The sequence below is a fragment of the Peromyscus leucopus genome, chromosome 6 (assembly GCF_004664715.2).
Source record: "Peromyscus leucopus breed LL Stock chromosome 6, UCI_PerLeu_2.1, whole genome shotgun sequence".
NCBI classification, from domain to species: Eukaryota; Metazoa; Chordata; class Mammalia; order Rodentia; family Cricetidae; genus Peromyscus; species Peromyscus leucopus.
The window spans coordinates 71679106-71698282 of NC_051068.1; the positions used below are offsets into that span (position 1 = coordinate 71679106).

The 19177-nt window shown below is 47.1% G+C and overlaps 1 long non-coding RNA gene across 1 annotated transcript in view; it reads left to right on the top strand.

Annotated features, from left to right (window-relative positions):
• The first annotated feature begins 10174 nt into the window (after positions 1-10174).
• The window catches only part of LOC119088201, a 71978-nt gene continuing 62975 nt past the window's right edge, over positions 10175-19177 (top strand). Inside the window, exon 1 of the long non-coding RNA XR_005091809.1 lies at positions 10175-10504. This is a non-coding gene — a long non-coding RNA (uncharacterized LOC119088201). The remainder of the gene's footprint in view (positions 10505-19177) is intronic.

The following is a 19177-nucleotide window of genomic DNA, read 5'->3' on the forward strand; positions in this document are numbered from 1 at the left end:
CTTGCGTGGCATGAAACTCAACCAGGTCTGTGTTCAGAAATAGTCCTGTGGGCAGGAGCAAGCCAGGTGGCTGCTTGCCCTTCTTAGCGGCGCATTTGCGGAAGACAGGACGGGGTTGAGTGGTCTGTCTAGCTTGGCAGCAGTGGATCCCTCACCCAATACTAGGATTGGGACTTGAAAAGGCAGTTGTGGACAAGAGGCCTACAAACTGTGGAAGGCAGTGTAACATGAATTGCTAAAATGGTCTTATAATAACAAACCCTGAGCCAGATATTGGGGTAAATGCTGGGAGATCAGAGAGACAAAGGAACCAGCCACTGACTGCACATCTTACCTCTAGGACTCCTCAGCCTAAACAGCTTTCAGTTCCTGTCTCCTCACCCTTATATACCTTTCTCTGCCAGACCTCACTTCCTTCCTAGTGCTGGGATTAATGGCGTGTGTGCTTCCCAAATATTGGGATTAAAGGTGTGAGATCTCAAATGCTGGGATTAAAGGCATGTGATTCCCAAGTACTGGGATTAAAGGTGTGTGCCACCACTGCCTGGCTGTTTCTCTCCTAGACTGAGTCAATCTCATGCAGTCCAGGATAGCTTTGAACTCACAGAGATCCAGATGGATCTCTGCCTCCCGAGTGCTAGGATTGAAGGTGTATGCCACCACTGCCTGGCCTCTATGTTTAATCTAATGGCTTAGTCTGTCTCTGATCTTTAGGCAAATTTTATTAGGGTACACAATATATCACCACAAGGCAGGCTAAAGATGCCCTGCCCATCTCTGTCTGTATCTCTCTGGTCTCTCCCCTTCCTTCTCCCTCCTTTCTACCTCCCTCCCTCCCCTCTCCCCACCTCTCTCCCTCTCCATGCCACCCTTTCCAGCCCTAGGCCTAGGACTTGTCAGATGTCTGAGGAGATTAGAAGTTTTGTCCTCAGTGGATTGTCCCAATACCACACAGATATGAGCTTCCCCGCGACTCCCAGGAGATTCCTGGGAGCTCTACTAAGGTAAAACCTGCACCTTTTCCTGTGACTATCACTTGACTTTTTCTTATCTCTGGAGCAGCTACTCTTCACGGATCTCGGAAAAAAGCCAGAGGTTATTTCTTGGTATTCCTCCATCTTCCTTCAGAGCAAAGGCATGCATGTAAGCAGTCAATTCCGGAAGTGACGTCATATATAGGAATGGGCCTTGCATCTGTGAGGACAAAGAAGGAAGAGGGCAAGTCAGTCTACGATGACTTTGTGTATCTTGATCATCCCTGGAGATGCCCAGAGCTCAGTCTGTCTTCGGAGTCTCTGAGAAGGCCCTGTAGAATGTGTATTAGACCCAACAGCCCACAGCATGGAAGAATAAAGCGTGACTCTATAGAGTTCTGCTGCCCGCCCATCCTCTGTTGTCTTTGGGTGTTAGTTTCCAAACCCTTCCAGGCTTGCACATAGAGCAGAGTGGCTGAGCAGGTTCTCATAGGCCCCAGAGGCAGAGCTGCTCCGGAAGGAAATTGGGTGGTGCTCAGGGCTCCTGCAGTGATGCTGTTCTCACTTGTGAATGTCAGCTGTGGCAGTGGCTAAAGGTGAACCCGGAAAGTAAGCGGCCTGAAGGAAGAGGCACCTCCCTCCACTCTCTCTGCCTTCAAATGCAAAGCCTATGGTGGTTCAAACCTCCCTTCAGTCCTTTCCCACAAACCTTCCTCAAAGGACTCTTCGTCACCATCCAGTCACCCTGACATGCACCAAATAGCTCCCATGTTTTGCTTGGTTCTGTGGTGTATTATGATGGTTTCACTCCGTACACCTGAGGAAGGACTTCATGAATGGCACCCAGTGCCATTTAGATGAGAGGATGCAGAGCAGGCATGTCACTCAGCCCTCACCGAGTTGAGTGGCACCAACATTCTCAGTGACGAGAAGAGTTCTTTGGTCTTCAAGTGTCTACATCTGCATCAGGACCACAGGCCAAAGGAGATGAGAACTCGGTAGAGCGTTTGGTTTGGGGTCCTGAATGTGAACTTGGCTGATAGAGGTGTGGCACATTCCTGTCTCTCCAGGCTTTACCTTCTCCAGCAGGAGAAGGAAGGAAGGAAGGAATAGAAAGAAAGAGAGAGAGAAAGAAAGAGAAAGAGAAAGAGAGAAAGAAAAAGAGAGAAAGAGAAAGAAAGAGGAAGAAAGAGAAAGAAAGAAAGGGAAGGAAGAAAGGAAGGAAGAAAGAGAGAGAAAGAAAGAGAGGAAGAGAGAAAGAAAGAAAGAGAGAAAGAGAGAAAGAAAGAGAGAAAGAGAGAAAGAAAGAAAGAAAGTCTTTCTGGGCCAGATCCACTTAACTCTGGGAGTTCAGTTCCACAAATGTCCACCTAGGGCCTCCTGAGGTTAATTCTCCTAGACAACAATAAAAGGATTTTCTTTTCCTTTCCCCAACAATTGGAGATGCATTTCCCCTGCTCCTTCCAAATTTTTTGGCCCAATCCCCAATCTTTATCCTGGCTATTAAGATGGTGGCCTGGGTCATAGAACCAAACTTGGTACCAGAGACAAAAGCAACTTTTTGGGGGAACTAAAGCAATGTCTCTGAGCTCACTGAAACAATGCATTAGCTCACACAGCCTCTACCCCTTGTACACTGAAGAAGGGGAGCACTGGCCATGAGTAACACAAGGCATGGGCAACTCAACTCAACAAAAAGAGAATGAACACTTATGGCATGACAGTCTTGTGCTACACATCAGGGCTCTCTAGAACACCTTTCTATGTGGCATCAGAAATCCTGGGTTCAAGTGATGGCCCTGCCATTTGTCAGCTATTTAGCCCTAGGGGAGTTCCTTGATCTCCAGACAACTGTTTCCTTCTCTGTAAAATGAGAACAGGAATTCAATTTCCACTTTAAAAAAAGGGTATGTGTGCACACACATGATTCAAATGAGATATTGTATGTGAAAACGCTTGTGACAGTTGAGTGTGAGATATTACTAGTTTTATGTAAAGATGAACAAGACCCAACAACTACCTTACAACTTCAACTCCAAAAAATAATTAAAAAAAAAAAAAAGATTTCTCTCTCTCTCTCTGTGTGCATGTGTGCGCGCGTGTGTGTGTGTGTGTGTGTGTGTGTGTGTATGGGGTGTCCACAGGAGCCAGAAGAGAGCCTCAGTTCTTCAGAAGCTGGAGTCCCAGGCAGTTGTGAGCGGCCTCAGCTGGGACTCTGGTCCTCTGGAGGAGCAGAACGTGCTCTTAACCAATCCCAGGGGCTCAACAGTTGACTGAGTCCGGTTGATCTGGATTTTCCCCAGAAAGACAGCGCCACTGGGGAATAAGCTGAGGATGGAGCTAACTTGGCAGATTGCTTGCCTAGCAGCCAGGACGACCTGAGATCAAATGCTGGCATTGCATAAGCCAGGTAGATGATGCACACCTGTAACCCCAGCACTCCGGAGGTATGATCTGGAGTGCAAGGCCATTCTCTGCTACATAGGAAGCTTGACTTCAGCCTGAGATACCTGAAGCTCTGTCTCAGAAAACAAAAGACAGAAACGAGTAAGCGGAGAGCACAAGCTCACTGGAGGAGAGATCCTTCTTGTGAAATCCTTTCTTTCGCTCCACGTGGCTCCGTGGAGCTTCTCAGTAAAGACTGAACTGCGGCCCCCAACCTTTCCAGGCAAGCATTTGACAAGGGAAAGTGTATTCAGTGCTTGCTGAGTGTTGGAGGGGTCCAAGCTAATTGCTACTTTTCCTCACTGTTGCAACAAGATACCCCACAAAAGCTACTTTTTAAAAAAAAAAAAAAGAAAGGTTTATTTTGGCTCACGTCTGTGGTGGAGAGGAAGTTGTGTGAGGCTGCTGGTCACATGGCACCTGCAGATGGGAGGCAGAGAGAGATGGATGCTGCTGCTCAGCTCCTTTCTCCAGTCCGTGGAATGGTGCCACTCACATTTTGGGTGGGTCTTCCCCCTGGCATTGATTCAACCTAGCCATGCCCTCACAGATGTGCTAATAGAAGTTCGTGCTCTAGGAGATTCTACATCCTGTTGACAGTCCATGTGAAGCAGAACAGGGAAGTTGCTTCTGGAACTCCCTTCCAACGCCAGCGTCTTTGAAGGCCCTTACATAAGAGCATAGTATTTGCGTGTGAAGTATGCACACCCTGTTATATTTGTTGATTCCTCTCGAGATTATTTGTAACACCCAATACGAAGTAGATGCCACGCAAGTTGATGCTCTGCTGCATTATTTACGGAATACTGATGGAAGTCTGTGCATGTTCGGCACTGAGAGTTATTTTTCTCAATACATCTGAGTCACGAGTAGTTGAATCCATGAATAAGGACGCCTGGATCTCAAATTAACGAAGAATTGAAAGATATCTTAGTGTGGACCCAAGTGTATCGGAGATTTTTGTGGAGCAAATCTGTTCTAGTCAAATGGTTTGAAAGATTCAACTGGGACCAGGGAGATAGCTTCGTGTGTAAAGAGACTTGGCACTGTGTCTGACGACCTGAGTTTAAGCCCCAGAATCCACATGGTGGAAGGAGAGAAGTGGATCTCACAAGGTGTCCTCAGACCTCCTCACTCAAACTGTGACACACATGCACCCACATCCACACGCACACGCACACACACATACACACACACACAATAATAATAATAATAATAATAATAATAACGAATTGGCCCCCAGCAATCTCACTCTCTCTGAGAAGCTGCAAATGTTCTGACTTGGGACCAGTCAGATCTTTAACTGAGTTGAGTTGGGGCTGGAGAGATGGCTCAGCAGTCAAGAGTATTTCCTGCTCTCCCAAAGGACCAGAGTTCAATTGTTGGGTGGCTCACAATCACTTGTAACCCCAGCTCCAAAGGATCTAATACCCCTTTCCAAACTCCAATGGCATACACTCATGCATATACAGATTGACACACATGCAAATAAAAAGTAGTAATAATCTTTAAAAAAATGAATTAAGTTGTAGAAATGCTAATAACCATGGTCACATTAATCTAGTTCTTTTTTTTTTTTTTTTTTGGTGGGGCTGGGGGAGGGGTTGAGACAGGATTTCTCTCTGTAGCCCTGGTTGTCCTGGAACTTGCTTTGTAGACCAGGCTGGCCTTAACTCAGAGATCCACCTGCCTCTGTCTCCAGAGTACTGGGATTAAAGGCATGCATCACCACTGCCCAGCTTTGTCTAGTTCTCAGCAAAACACAAGAGATAAGAAGTTAGAGTCACCTTGATCAGAAACCCTCAAAAGTGTTTAGAGTTTAGGGAAGGTTGAAGAAAATGAAAAGGCCCCCAAAAAGTCAAGATTGGGAAAATGAGGGAATTTGATCGACTAGAGAAATTATTAAGCTGGGCATAAAGGAGAGCTGGAGTGTGGATGAAGAATGCATGCTCTTTGGTCCTTTGGCATCTATTGAGGGTGATGTGGCAAAAAGCATTCTGGCTGCCGATGTGTAGATCATTCCCATTACCTGGCAGCACTCATTCCACCTGCGAAGAACACTAAGCTGCTCCATGTTGTTGGTTGTTTTTGCTCTTTTGGGGGGCCCACCACCAAACTCCCAAATAAATCACACATGGAAGCTTATTCTTAATTATAAATGCCTGGCCTTAGCTTGGCTTGTTTCTTGCCAGCTTTTCTTATCTTAAATTATCCCATCTACCTTTTGCCTCTGGGCTTTCCCCATTCTCTTGCTTCTGTAAATCTTACTCTTACTCTGTGGCTTACTGTGTAGTTGGGTGGCTGGCCCCTAGAGTCCTCTTCCTTCTCTGGTTCCTTCTTTCCTTGATCTCCCAAATTTGCACACACACACACACACACACACACACACACACACATTCTCTCTGCTTGCCAGCACCGTCTATCCTTTCTCCTGCCTTGCTTTTGGCTGTTTAGTTCTTTATTAGACCATCAGGTGTTTTAGACAGGCACAGTAACACAGCTTCACAGAGTTAAACAAATGCAACATAAACAAAAGTAACAGCTTAAAACAATATTCTACAACAGCTCCCTTTCATAGAAGCTTGCTGAAGATAAGAACTCTTGAGTCCCCACTGAAGTGACACTTGTGTTCCCTCTCTCTCCACCAACACTCTGTCAGGTCACCCTGCAGCCAGGCCAGTGACCGATGGTTGGAACTGGAGGAAACAAAACCTCATTCCTTTGACTTCAACGAGGTCACATTTAGGATGATTTGAGCTTGAGAGCCCCTCCTGGGATGAGGATGGGGCTGGACCCTTGCCCACTCCTGTATCCCTTACTTCTACTTGCTCTGTCTGCGAGTGTCCCCCTAATAAATCACTGCTGAGTATCCCCAAGGCACTGCCGAATCAATCAGGCAGCCTCCTCCTCCCTGAGGCTTTTCTGGAATAGAGAGAGACAAGCCCGCAGGGATTTACAGTGTCCAGCAACAGCGGCTCAGACTGCAGGAAGGCACACTGTGCTCTGGGATGGGAGCGGTTCACTGTGTGCACGCTCCTTGGAGGTGAGAACTGAAGTGTGACTAGGCACTGGCTAGGGGAAGAGGTGAGGGAAAGGGTCCCCCGGGCAGAGGGAAAAGGACAAATGGAAGTCTAGATGGATGCTACGAAGGTACCGCCCTCAAATTGCATAATGAAGCTAAGGGTGGCCGTGGCAAGAAAAGAGAAGCTTAATGCTGTGAAGGTTACGAAAGGCTGAGGGACCCGTCACAAGCTTGCACTAGATCACCAAGCAAAGGAAACATAATGAAGAGTTTTAAGTGGACATTACACAATAAGACTTTAATTAAAAAAAAAAAAAAATCCCGGGTGTCATATGCAGAAAGGAGGCAAAAGTAAAGGCTGATGGAAGGATGCAGTCCTGGTTAATGTCCCCAGGGTGATGCCACGTTAAGAGCTACCGTATTGTCAGTAGAGAGAGACAGGCTAAATGTCAGCTCCGAGGCTGGCCAGCCTGCGCAAGCTCTCTCTAAACTTCAGCTCCCCTAACCATGAACGGGGTAACTAACAGAATCGCTAGGTCAGAACCAGAGCAGGTGTGAGCGCCAGAGGAGCCAGTGGGCAGAGGGCTTGGCTGTGTTTTCACAGCACTTGGCATGCCAGGGGCGCCGTCGTCGGAATGATGTCACCCATGTGATCTGAAGTTGAGCAACAGTTACGGAAATGGAAAACCGTAGACGGAGTCAGGGATTGTCAGAAGCGGAATTAAAAGGATTCGATGACTGGCTGAAGTGGAAATAGGGGCAAGAGAAGCATCAGGGATTTCTGTCTTGGCAGCAGATAAATTGAGACGTCGCGAGGAAGAAGTGAGGATGACTGACTTGGGTTTCTGACCTGTTGATGTTGAAGAGCCTGTGAGGTACCAAGGGTAGCACTGTCTGGCGAGTGACTGTGTGGTGTGAGCCCGGAAGTTCCAGAGGTCGGAGCAGGGCAGAGCGGGGAAGGATGGAGGAGAGAATCCACGCAGAGTGTCCTGAGCTCAGAAAGGACCAGCAGAGCTGCGTTAGACCCAGAGAGCAAAGGCCGTGATGGGATGAAACCCCCTGTCTCAGGAATTCAGCCTTGTTAGAAAACAGATAATTAGATTATTAGAATATGGTGGATATATTTGCACTGAAGCTATCCTGTGAATCACAGAAATTGAGGGAACCCAGGGTAGACAAGGACTCTGAAGATCAGAGATGAATAGAGATAGCCGGCAGGGTGGGGAGAGGCCAGGGAGAAAGGATGGACCAGCTGGGAGAGGGGAAAGGATGTCTTGCTTGCTTTTTTTTTTTTTTTTTTTGGTTTTTGAATTTACGAGCCAGGATCTTATTGTATAGCCCAGGTTTACCTTGAGCATGAAATCCCCCTGTCTCAGTGCAACTGGAAAGTACTTTTCTTTTTAAAGACGCTTAACCCAGAAACAAAATAATTGACTGTAACATCATAACATCAAGAGGAGGCCTGACTGTAACATCATAACGTCAGGAGGAGGCCGTAGTGCTGAGGGTTCTGTGCCTCTCAAGCTGTGCCACATGGAATCGTCAGAATTCCAAGGGGTCCTTATAATTGGAGGCCCCCTTAGTGGGGAGGGTGGAAACCAAGCAGATGCCTCACTAGACCGGAGTGGCTGACTTCCTTTGCAAATTGGGACTGTGTGCATGCTTTCTTTTAAAAGAGAGAGAGAGAGAAAGCTCTTGACTTGAGGTAAATGTAAAGGAAAAGAATCTGAGCCCAGAGATACCAAGTGACTTGGTGAAGGTGGTCCTGACAATTAGGGATCAAGCTGGGTCCACACTTAAGGTTCTGATCCTCAGGTCAGTACTCTTTCTTGCTGTGGCTGAGAATGTGTACTTTTAATTTATGTGGTTGATGTTTCTATCTTCAGATTTTTCTGAACTGTAGTAAAAGAGAGATATGTACTCGCCGGTGTCATAGAAGCAAAGATCTGTCATGGAACAGGAATTCAAATCATTATCCAATGACATCCTTTCCTCCTTTTGATTCCTTAACAAGCAGCAGCAGAAAGTTGACCCAGAGAGAAGCCCTTCAGGCTTGCTAACACCTAAGCTTGCCTTTATGTGGAGGGTCCTGTTTCATTACACTTGACCTAAGTCTGAACAGACACTACCACCTCATGCTGGAACACTCCACCACCATCTGCGTTAAAAGGGAATTAAAAAAAAAAAAAAAAACTCAACTCATACAGATTTAAATGAACATGTCTGAAAATTGATTTAACTCAATCAATGAGGGAACTAGGCAGATACTATAACTGATTCAAGGAAGAGCCAAAGAACAGACTCATTGACCATCAGAAATACTGAAGTGAATGTACACAAAAGGGCAAAACTGGTGTCTTCCACAGAGGCAGCCGATGGCCACTGTGCCACAAGGGGCAGGATCTGCATGTCTGCAGACAAGAATTATTCTGCAAAGTTATCAGTGATCTGCAATTTACGGAGTTGTAAAATAGCTCGTGTGGAAGCTAAATCAGATACCGTGGATAAAGCACACCCCGGACAGAGTACAGTTTCCCAAAGATGCACACATTTCTACCTGCACTGGCTAGGAAAGCAGAGCTGTACTTGACAGATGAAACAGGAGGCGCTCAGGCCCCCTTCCTGCAACATATACCAAGATATACAAAGCGTGCCCACGCAGATGTTACATACACTGTTCCAAATGAAGGTTTGATAAAACAGGACTCACTTTACTACATGTGATACTTTCTATTTTGTCCTTTTGTTAATGCTTAATTTGTTTGTTTGTTTGTTTTCTAGACAGGGTTTCTCTGTGTAGCCCTCGCTGTCCTGGAACTCACTCTGTAGCCCAGGCTGGCCTTGAACTCACTGCAATCCACCTGCCTCTGCCTCTTGAGTGTTGGGATTAGAGGTGGGCTCCACCAAGCCCAGCTTTTACTGCTCAAATTTTGTATCTACTAAAATTAATTTCATAAGTCATTGTAAATTTAAAAATATTTATCATGGTGTGTGTGGGGGGGTAGGCGTTCCTGTGAGTGCCAAAGCTGGTGTGTGGAGGTCAGAAGACAACATCTGGGAATTGGTTCTTCCTCCATGTGTTCTAGGGATTGAACTCGGGTCAGTTTGCTTAACAGGCAGCTTTACCCACTGGGCCATCTTGCCTGACCTAATTTTGTAACTCACCGATGCATTGCTACCCACTAATGATCAAGGGTTCTTGTTTGAAAGCAAGGGGCTAGATCAATGTTCCTCAATCTGTCTGCTGGGAAGCACCAGCTTTGAAATATTTTATCACTTCGAGTTTTTCATATACTGATTGATACTTTCTAAAACATAAAAATAAATTACTACAAAAATGAAGGGGAAAAGCTCCAACAGACTTACAAAATTTGAGTTCAATTTTTTTCTTCTTATTAGATCAACTAAACATAAAATTGGATGTAGAGGCAATGTGCAATGCCATATTTCCTTTTTTTTTTTTTTTTAAAGAAAAAGATTGATTTTATTTTAAATTGCAGGCGGGCATGCATGAGTGCAGGCACCCAAGGACGCCAGAGGCATCAGATCCCCTGGAGTTGCAGGTGTTTGTGAACTGCCTGATGTGGGTGCTCGGGACTAAACTTTAGTTCTCTGAAAGAGCAGTGTGTGCCTTTAACAGCTGGCTGCCTCTCCCGCCCCCGGCCCGCCGCCATATCTCATTTCTATTTGAATGTTTCCAAATGCCTATTCTCAGAGTCTGTATTTAGTTCCTCCCACACTGAAACGGTAGTAGATCCACTGCGCCTTGGACCACACTTTCAAGTATCCCTGGCTAGATGACCCCTAGGGCCCCAACCAATGCCGACAGTACAGGGGTGTTTCGTTTCCCAGTGAAGCCGCTTGCTCAGGCTACCTCAGTCACTGAGGGCTTATTGTGGCGTAACTGGGGGCGTTTGGAGGCACATCACTAGAGATCCCTGGTAGCAGTGGCATCTCAGTCAATGAAATGCCATGCGGGCACAGGATGCGTCTGACCCTGGGAACCGTCTTTCATCCCTGTGCGGTTTGCCTAAAGCATGGTCAGGCGGCTCTTCTTTTGCAGGTATGCCTGTGGAGGGGGGAGGGGCAGGGCAGAGGTTGACTTCAGGCGTCTTCCCTTGATCCACCCTGAACCTAGAACTCTTCCAGTTAACTAGACTGGCTAGCTAGCAAGCCCCAGGAGCTCTCCTGCTCCCATCTCCCCAGTGTTAAGGGCACAGGTGCCAGCAGCCATGCCTGGCTTGTGCGCATGTGCGTATAGGCAGCAGGGCCCATCTCAGCTGTCGGCGCCGCAAGCACTGTGCGAGCCCAGTCATCTCACCAGCCCCTCAAGCCGTCCTCCCGTGCTAACCCTCATGTGCCCAAGAGTATTGTTTCATCTGTCTGTTTCTCTCCCCTCTTCCCGTCTGTGAGAGGACGCCATTGCTTGCCTTAACCATCCCTGCCGATGTGCAGGTTGTGGTGTACAAGGGTTACCTGCTACCATTCAGATAGGATGCTTGCAGCCCAGGGGTTGACTGTGTGCCCAGCCGGAGGCTAGAGAGCAGGCTTGTGTGGGAGAGCAAGGGCCTCCTTCCTGCCGGGAACAACTGTGAGATTGTGCTGTCAGTACAGCGGACGATGGAAGGGAGCAGCCAGTGTGAGTCTGCCTTTGAAGAGAGCTTTTGGGGGAAAAAAAATGGGTCCAGAATACCGTTTGCAAGTCTCTATTTGCAAACTTTGACTACTCCCTGGAGATCACTCTCTGGGAGACCGAAGCTGTAAGGCTGGCTGCCACAGCACATGGGAAATGGAACCGTGGGGACATGCCCTCCCGACTCTAATTCTGTCTTAGAGTAAGACTAAAAGGGAGGTGTTGGAAAAACCTACCCAGAGCAACTGGGTGCCTTCGCCATTCTCTGAAGTCAGGGGAGCCTCGGTCTTTGTGAAGCTTCCTTCTGAAGGTATTTGCAAGCCTTCAAACTCTCTGTTAAACAGGAGGACTTTTTGTTTTGTTTTACGTATTATGTGGTGTGTACGTTTGCATGTGTGGGAGTGCATGTGCATGCATGTGGGGGCCTGAGGTTGATGGTGGGACTCATCCTCTATCATTCTTCCACCTTATTTATTGAGGGTCTCTCAGGCAAACTCGGTACTCAAGGGTATGAGCAGTCTTGCTGGCAGCTTGCTTGGGAGATCCTCTTGAGGATAGAATCGCAGCCAGACGGCTACAAACACCTGGCATTTCTGTGGGTCCTGGGGATCTGAACTCTGGTCCTCATGCTTGCAAAAACAACCACTTAACAACCGAGACATTCCACAGCCCAGGAGTTTTCACTGGGGCAGGGTAGCTTGGGCTCATAATCTAAGCGTGTGAGAGCAGGCAAGCCATCACCAGATCAAGACCAGCTGGGGGGAGGGGTACACAGGAAGTTCAAGGGTAGCCTGAGCTACAGTGAGTGTCCTCATTATCCACCTGGCAATGAAATAAAGCAGGATTTCAAAGGACTGACTACCAACTCAATGGGTAATAAAGGCTTATTGAGAGTCAACGATGGACAACAATTAATTTTCTCCTAAGACTGAGAGAGAGTCATTGCCCGCCGTCAGTCAGTCTTGAGTCTGGGAAAATGAACCATGTCCTACCCTGTAAGGGATGCTAGTCACAAACTAAGTTGTGACAAATTCTATACTGCTGGATTCTGTTGGTAATGCCTCTACTTCATCTCCGTTCATTTATTTCATTCCATACCAAAATGAACTGCTGTATTACTTGATGTTTAGACTTTCTAGGCTCATCCACATTTCCCATATATAAGATGTAATGTATATAAAGTACTTCATACAAGGCCTGCTGCATGGTGAGCACTCAGGAAGTGTTAACTCTGACATTCGTATATGTATATATATTAAACCTATGCTATCCGGATTGCACAAGTCAGCTTTCGTGCTTAGGGCTGTATTGATGCCTGTGTGGGTGTCAGGTGTTCTCATTATCCAATATGCTTCTGCTTTCCTAGTCGGCTCACCGAGGTGTTGTTTGCAGTGGTCTCTACTAGTCTTCAAGCTCACCGTGGAAGGTCTTTCATAGCCTCCCTACTGCCCTTACAGCTATTAGCAGCAATAACGTTTCCACATACGCTGGGCACCGGGCAGATGCTGCCGCCTGGCTGACGCGTTGGCTGACGATCACCTCCCCTCCATCCTACTCTAAGCTTTCATCATGGCAAACATGAGAAGCTCCTTTCCTACCTCTCCTGGTACCCAAAACAGTCTTGATCTCCCTGCCTCACTGCCTCGCCATCCCATTTCACCCTCTTCCTCTCTCTACACCGTTTCATTCCGTTCTCCTCCCCAGACTATCATTTTGTTTTTAAGCTCAGCACACAGACATTTGTCAGTTTTAGAAAATATCTCCCCCTTGCTTCTATACCTTAATTTAGCTGTGCCCATTTTCTGTGCTACCTACCGGTATAAATGAGGCGATAGTTCAAAGTGTGACATGTTAAAGATGAAAAGCCCCATTCAGGGTAATTGAACACACACTCTAGAAGGCAGGCGCTGACTCTGTGGAGAGAGACTTGCTTGGGGCCTCTTGTCTGTGACGCTGTGTTGAGGTAGAGGTTGTTCAAGGCACTCAGCAAGAGGAGTGAGTAGGCTGGGTGGGATGAAGCCATGGCCGTCTTGAAGAGAATGGTTCAGCTGAAACACACCTCTGGAGCTAATGAACTTCACAGGCCTGTGCCCTTCCTATATGCCTTAGTCTCCGTCGTGGATCAGACGCCTGGAGTGAGCTTTTCAAGTGACAGGCGTCGGCAGGGAAGTGCAGAGGAGATGAAGCTGATGTCACGCCAGCCCTCGGAGGGAAACAGGTTCCTCCAGCAGCCTCGGGGGTCACTTCCACTCTTGCAACGGTAAACCAAGTCTGCCCTAATTAGAGTATTTTGTTGTATTTTCATACATATAATAATCTAGTTTATCTGCAAGTGATTCATTTACAATTCAATGAAACAACCAAGGAGAATCAAACGTTAAAATAAACATGTGTTCAAATAAGATACACTGTGTATAATTAGACACAACACATAGGCCTGTCTTAGCGTTTCATTTGCATGATAATACAAATAGGTCATTTGAGGCTATGCCAAATATCAGAGATTAGCTGACCTCTGTGCTCCTGCCAAGCTGGAGAGGACGATTTTGTGATCTGAATGAAAAATGAAAAAAAAAAAAAAAAATTCAGTGTGCTATCCAAATGTTTACAAGAATCCAGCTGTTTGATGTCAGGTAGACAGAACACCCGGATAACTGACAGAGACGATGTTTCTGCATTGTGTAGATTTAGCCCGACACATAGCAAAGTTAAGTCACTTTCTCAGGATTCCTGACGAAATCTTCTTAGTATCCTGGCAGAAAAACTGCTTAGAGGTTTGCTGTTCGGGTGTCGCCAGCACAAATGCTTCGCTACTGCCCCAGACGTGAAAACCGCCCATTCATTTCTCTTCATTGTCCAGCTCTCTGCCTACCTCGCTGCCCACCACCCAGGGTCTGTGTTAACCTGAGCTGTGACCCATGACAAAGTGGACTCCTCCATCACACGACTGTGCCTTTGTCTTCGAAGCTGCTTCTGTTCACAGCAATCACTGCCTCTCTGGAACATCGCTATCTGGGCCAAGGGCTGGTCGGATCAAGATTCCTAGCCATCTTTAAAGGTTGATTGCAGTATAGGCAATCACGGCCACCATTCATCCTCCCATTATCATGGTCAATAATACAACTCATCTAGATTTGCCTGTGATTCACAGGCCTGGCTCAAGTGATGGATGCTGACCCCAAAGTCCTAGCCGCACACCCATAAATCTCAACGCTGTCCTTGACTTTGCAGCTGGAGCTACTATATGCAGAGCCTGTGATGTTTGCAAATCAGCCTCTTTGACTCAGCTTCTTCCGGTTGCCTTGAGGCCGGGAGAATCTACCAGTGCTTGATTGCGGCCTGTCTCCAGCCCCTCTGGTACCTCTCACCGCCCAGATGTCTTAAGCTTGACCGGTCAGCTTGAAATTGTACCTTCCTCTGTCCCTGGCTTCCTTGCTCCCCTCCCCTGCCCCCCAGCACCCAAAACCTCGTTCCCTTTTGCATTGCCTCCCTCGGGTTCCTGCTCAGGTTCTGTTGTTGACCCTCAGGCCCCTGCATCTACCCAGAGGCTACAGGTACAAAGGGCTCAGGTTCTAGAGCAAGCTCCCCAGCTGACACTGAGCACATTACAACACCTCTGGGGCGGCACTGTCCTAATCCTGATGTGATAGTATTGGACTAAATCAGGTCTGAGGTCCCCTCTAGTTCTAAAATCACATTATCTTCCGAATACCACGAGGCTGGCTGCCTTCCAAGGCACCAGTGCTTATCATTTTATCTAGTTATTATTCAGAGAGAGTTGGAGGGTGGGGTGAGGATGAAAAACCAAGGCACCAGGATTCGTGTCTTGAGAACTGAGAAAACTCGTCTGCTAACTTTCTCATCTTTCTGTGCCCCCTTTCTGTGCTGAATCTAAAACTCAGCTTAACCGTGTGCATTGTCACGGGGCTGTCACTTCCTCAAGTGCACAGTGAAGGGAGACACACAAGAAAAACCCTGCATGCTATACAAGCAAGGTGCTTTGAATCCAAGATGCAGTGAAAATAAAAGACTACCTGAACCCAGGAGCCAGAGGAGCGAGAGTGGACGGGTAAGACAGACCCGACTAGGGGAGGTGCCTGTGCTTAGGCGACCGCCAGGAAAGAGTCTTTATGCAGGTAGCACACAGTCAACCCTTCCTCTGGAATTTAAATATGCTAATTACACACGGACTAAGGAAGGAAGGGAGGAAGGGAAAAAGCAAGCAAGCAAGCTCTAGCTTAGTATGCAAACTGGAGAAGCTTCCAGAGTTGAGGTCTGCAGAGAAACACTCTTGTGTGGTACTGCACTTGTCCCTTCCTGGCTGGTCCAGCACAGATGATTTCAACTGCTTTCTCCCAACCCCTTAAGACAGGTTACATCAGGGTAATGAATAGTTAGTGAAGTTCTCCAGAATTCTCAAAGGGTATTAGTCTAGAAAGTAAAGAGAAGGGCATTTATATGCTCTCCTTATGTGAATAATTTAATGGTCCTTTTCTGTTTTGATTGTGGTTGTTATTATAATTTTAAACCACAGGCTGATTCAGTTGATTTACTCCTGGTAGTGATAAAAATATATATATCACTAGAGATGATCCCTGGTTTTGGCTTCTAAGCTCAGAAACAGTTCTGAATAAGCAACCCAGTTTCCAAGCTGAGTCATAAGATAGCAAATGAGTGTTGTGTGGGATTATACTGGTTAGGAAAGGAGCATCCATTGCTATTTAGAGTGGGCTGGAGTTGTCCTGCTTTGGCAAGATGGGCTGTCACTGCAGGAAGAGAGTGTGTCCAAGGAGGGTTGATTCATTCTCTTTTTTACCTAGTAACTCCTAGTTCTTTTTAAGGAATATTTGTTACTCATTCTTTGACAACTTCACACTTTTATACAGTGTGTCTGATATTCATCCCTAACTCCTCCCCCAGCCCCCTGAGGGCCTCTCAGAGCACCCCCTCCCACTTTCATGTCCTTTCTTTTCTTTATAATCTACTACTGAGTCCAATTAGTGTGGCCTATAGGGGGGCCATTCCACCAGAGCATGGAAAAATCTACCAGCAGCCTCCTTCTCTCACGAAGAAGATGGCTCCCTGTCCCCCAGGGGCTCCTCAGCCAGGGGTGCTGCCTCACAAGCCCTTCCTCTGTCTGTGCTAGAGTGTTCACTGACTTGGTCTTGTGCATTAACTGCTTTGCACTACTAAAGACGTTTCTCTGCTTAAGGTTGAGGCTAGCACTAATGTATACCCATGGACACACATATTTAGAAGGCAGTTTGACAACAAGTTCATTTCGCAAAAACAGCAGTGGCAGGTTCCCCGCTGGGGCCTATGTCCTCCCCAGTCATGTGGTGTTGACCAGGTTTGCAGCACCAGGCATGAATTCCTTCCTATGGAGCAGGTCTCAAATCCAATCAGAAAGTAGCTGGTTATCCCAAGAACAGTCATGCCACTATTGGAGCAGTGAGCACGCTCTGCCTTTTGTCCAGTAATTCTTTACTCTCAGATGAACTCCTGGGTTTTCTGTCTCCCCTTTTCACACTCAATTCAACTTTCCTCACCCAGCAGTCCATTGATAGAAAGTTTGCATTTCAAGACTGTCAGTGTTGGCCAGGAGGGTCTTATACCGACATATCCCGTAACCTAAAGTTTTTGTAATGACTTAAAAAGCAAGCGGGACAATTAAGGTAGATAGAATGTGGGCCTTACCCTTAGTGCAGAGACAGGCCCGAAGAGTTCTGCTGAACTTGTAGGTAGAACAGGTGGGAAGAACTGACCTTTAGGCCCAGATTGGATTAGACGATTGGAGAAGCTTAAGTATGGAAGGTTGCATGTAGAATGAGTGTAGTGTTTTGAAAGCAGTTGCTTATTGAGCCCCCCAGGGAATGGAACTAACAGAGAGTATGGAAGATGATGGTCTAAATCATTCCTGGATCAGAAAAGGACCTCAGAGTGAGAGAACAGGGCACAAATCTCAGTGGGAGTCACATCCTGGGACTTCATTTTGAATCCAGCAAGGAACAGAATATGTCCAGGAGGGTAACTAGGCAGACCACTTCCCACCAAGGGGAGGGCATTGAATGGAAAATCAATAAGTATGCCAAACACCATTAAAATGTCCACATGAGGGTCTGTAAATGAAATGAGCATAAGGAGGATAGATATCTGCTTCCAAGGATAAGATATGCCCATGTGGAAGACTTAAGTGTGAAATGGTTGTTAAAGGCAACAGGTGAAGACCTGCCTCAAAGCAGGTAGATTATAACATCATCAGGTGGATTATAGCACATAGTGAATGGGCAGATTCTTTAGACCTTGCCAAAGGCTCACCTACTTTCATTTGAATGAATGAGCCCCACTCACAGGGGAGGCACTGTGTAGAGAGAAAGTTGTCTAAATGGATCAAGCGGGGCCTAGAACTGAGCTTTGAGAGCAAAGTGTTGCTTGCTTTCTCAGGCTCTCTGTCTCTGTCTCTTTCTAGTGGCTGGTCTGTCTCTCTATGCTCTCCCGCCCCCGTGTGTGTGTGTGTGTGTGTGTGTGTGTGTGTGTGTGTGTGTGTGTGTATGTGGTGTGTCCAAAAGATGAAGAAAGATGTAGAGAAGCCAACACACAGTTACAGAGACATAGAAGAAGGCTGGCTAAGTAAACAGAAAGACTGTCCAGTGCACAGCCATTCACTGGATGAGTGAACAGCCAGTCCGAGGAGACTTCAGATAAGTGTGTGAGTGAGCCTGAGCCACCCACGGGGAAAAATTTAAATTAGGTCCAGCTAGGTTCTTTTTGCCTGCATAGACCCAGGCAAGGTGACTTCACTTCTCTGAGATTCCTTTGGTTTTAGGCAGGAAGAGCAGCCCTACTTTAGCAGGTGTGGTGAAGCCACAAAGGGATACCAGACATACAAAGATCCACCGGGAAGCCGTATTTAAAATCAATACTCAATAGATGCCAGTTGTCAATGACAGTTCGAGGTGCTTATGGCCTGTCGCCTTTTGCTGAAGAAGTGCTACAAATATTAGAATGTGAAGCTTCACGAGACACTGAAAGTGTGAAAAACATCATCTCTCTTTTAAGCATGGGATATCTTCGCAGCACGGACCAGGGTTTCGACAGAGGAATAATCAATGCTGTGAGAGGATCGGGGGAGGAGGAGGAGGAGGCGGCAAAGCCTTCAGAAGACTTCCCCCACCCCGCCTGTCTTCCCCACGCACCTTCAGCCAGATCTCCAGCTAGCAGGCTGCTTAGTTCTGCTCTCCTCTGCCTGAGCAGTCCAGACTTGGGCCGGCTTGGCTGGTGAGTTAGGAGGCAGTGTAACCTGGGGCATGCATTTCTCAAAGCATCAGGCAGTGTTAAGGAGGACGAGCTCTGATCTAACCCAACACTGGTTCCTTCTGAGACTAGCCTGTGGATATGACTCCCATTGGCAGTCTTTTCCCACCTTGTCTGTGGCAGTTTGGTAATAGTCTGGTGGTGAAATTTTCTCTCCCCCGGCATCTCTGCAACTGAGTTCCACGGCTCTTTCAAAACCCAGGCAGAGTCCAGAACCTCCAACGGCGTGCTGTCTCAGTGCTGCTGGAGTTCCCGGGCGTGCATGCCATCTCCTGCGAAAGTGGCCCGTCTGGGGGAGTCTTCTCTTTCACTTACCACTACTTTCAGCACCTGAGAAAGTAGAGGGGAACTATCGCTGTCACGAGATGTACACCCATGGACAAAACTATGCCTCATACAGTTCCATGGTTCTTTGAGAGAGAATGGGCTCCCAGTTGGTAGAATTGTTTGGGAAGGATTTGGAGGTGTGGCTTCATTGAAGGGGGGCGTGTCACTGAGAGTGGGCGTCGAGGTTTCAAAAGCCAAAGCCATTCCAGTCAGTGATCTTTGCCTCGTGCCTGTGAATCAAGATGTAAGCTCTCAGCTGTTGCTCCAGCACCATGTCTGCCTGCCTGCTGCCACGGTCTCAGCGGCTGTGACGGTCATGGACTCTAACATTCTTGAACTGTGAGCCCAAATTAAATGATTTCTCCTCTAAGTTACCTTGGTCATGGGGTTTTGTCACAGCAATTGAACAGTTGTGAAGACAGGGTTAGAAGGGTGCCAGCCAGCACACAGTAGGTACTCAGC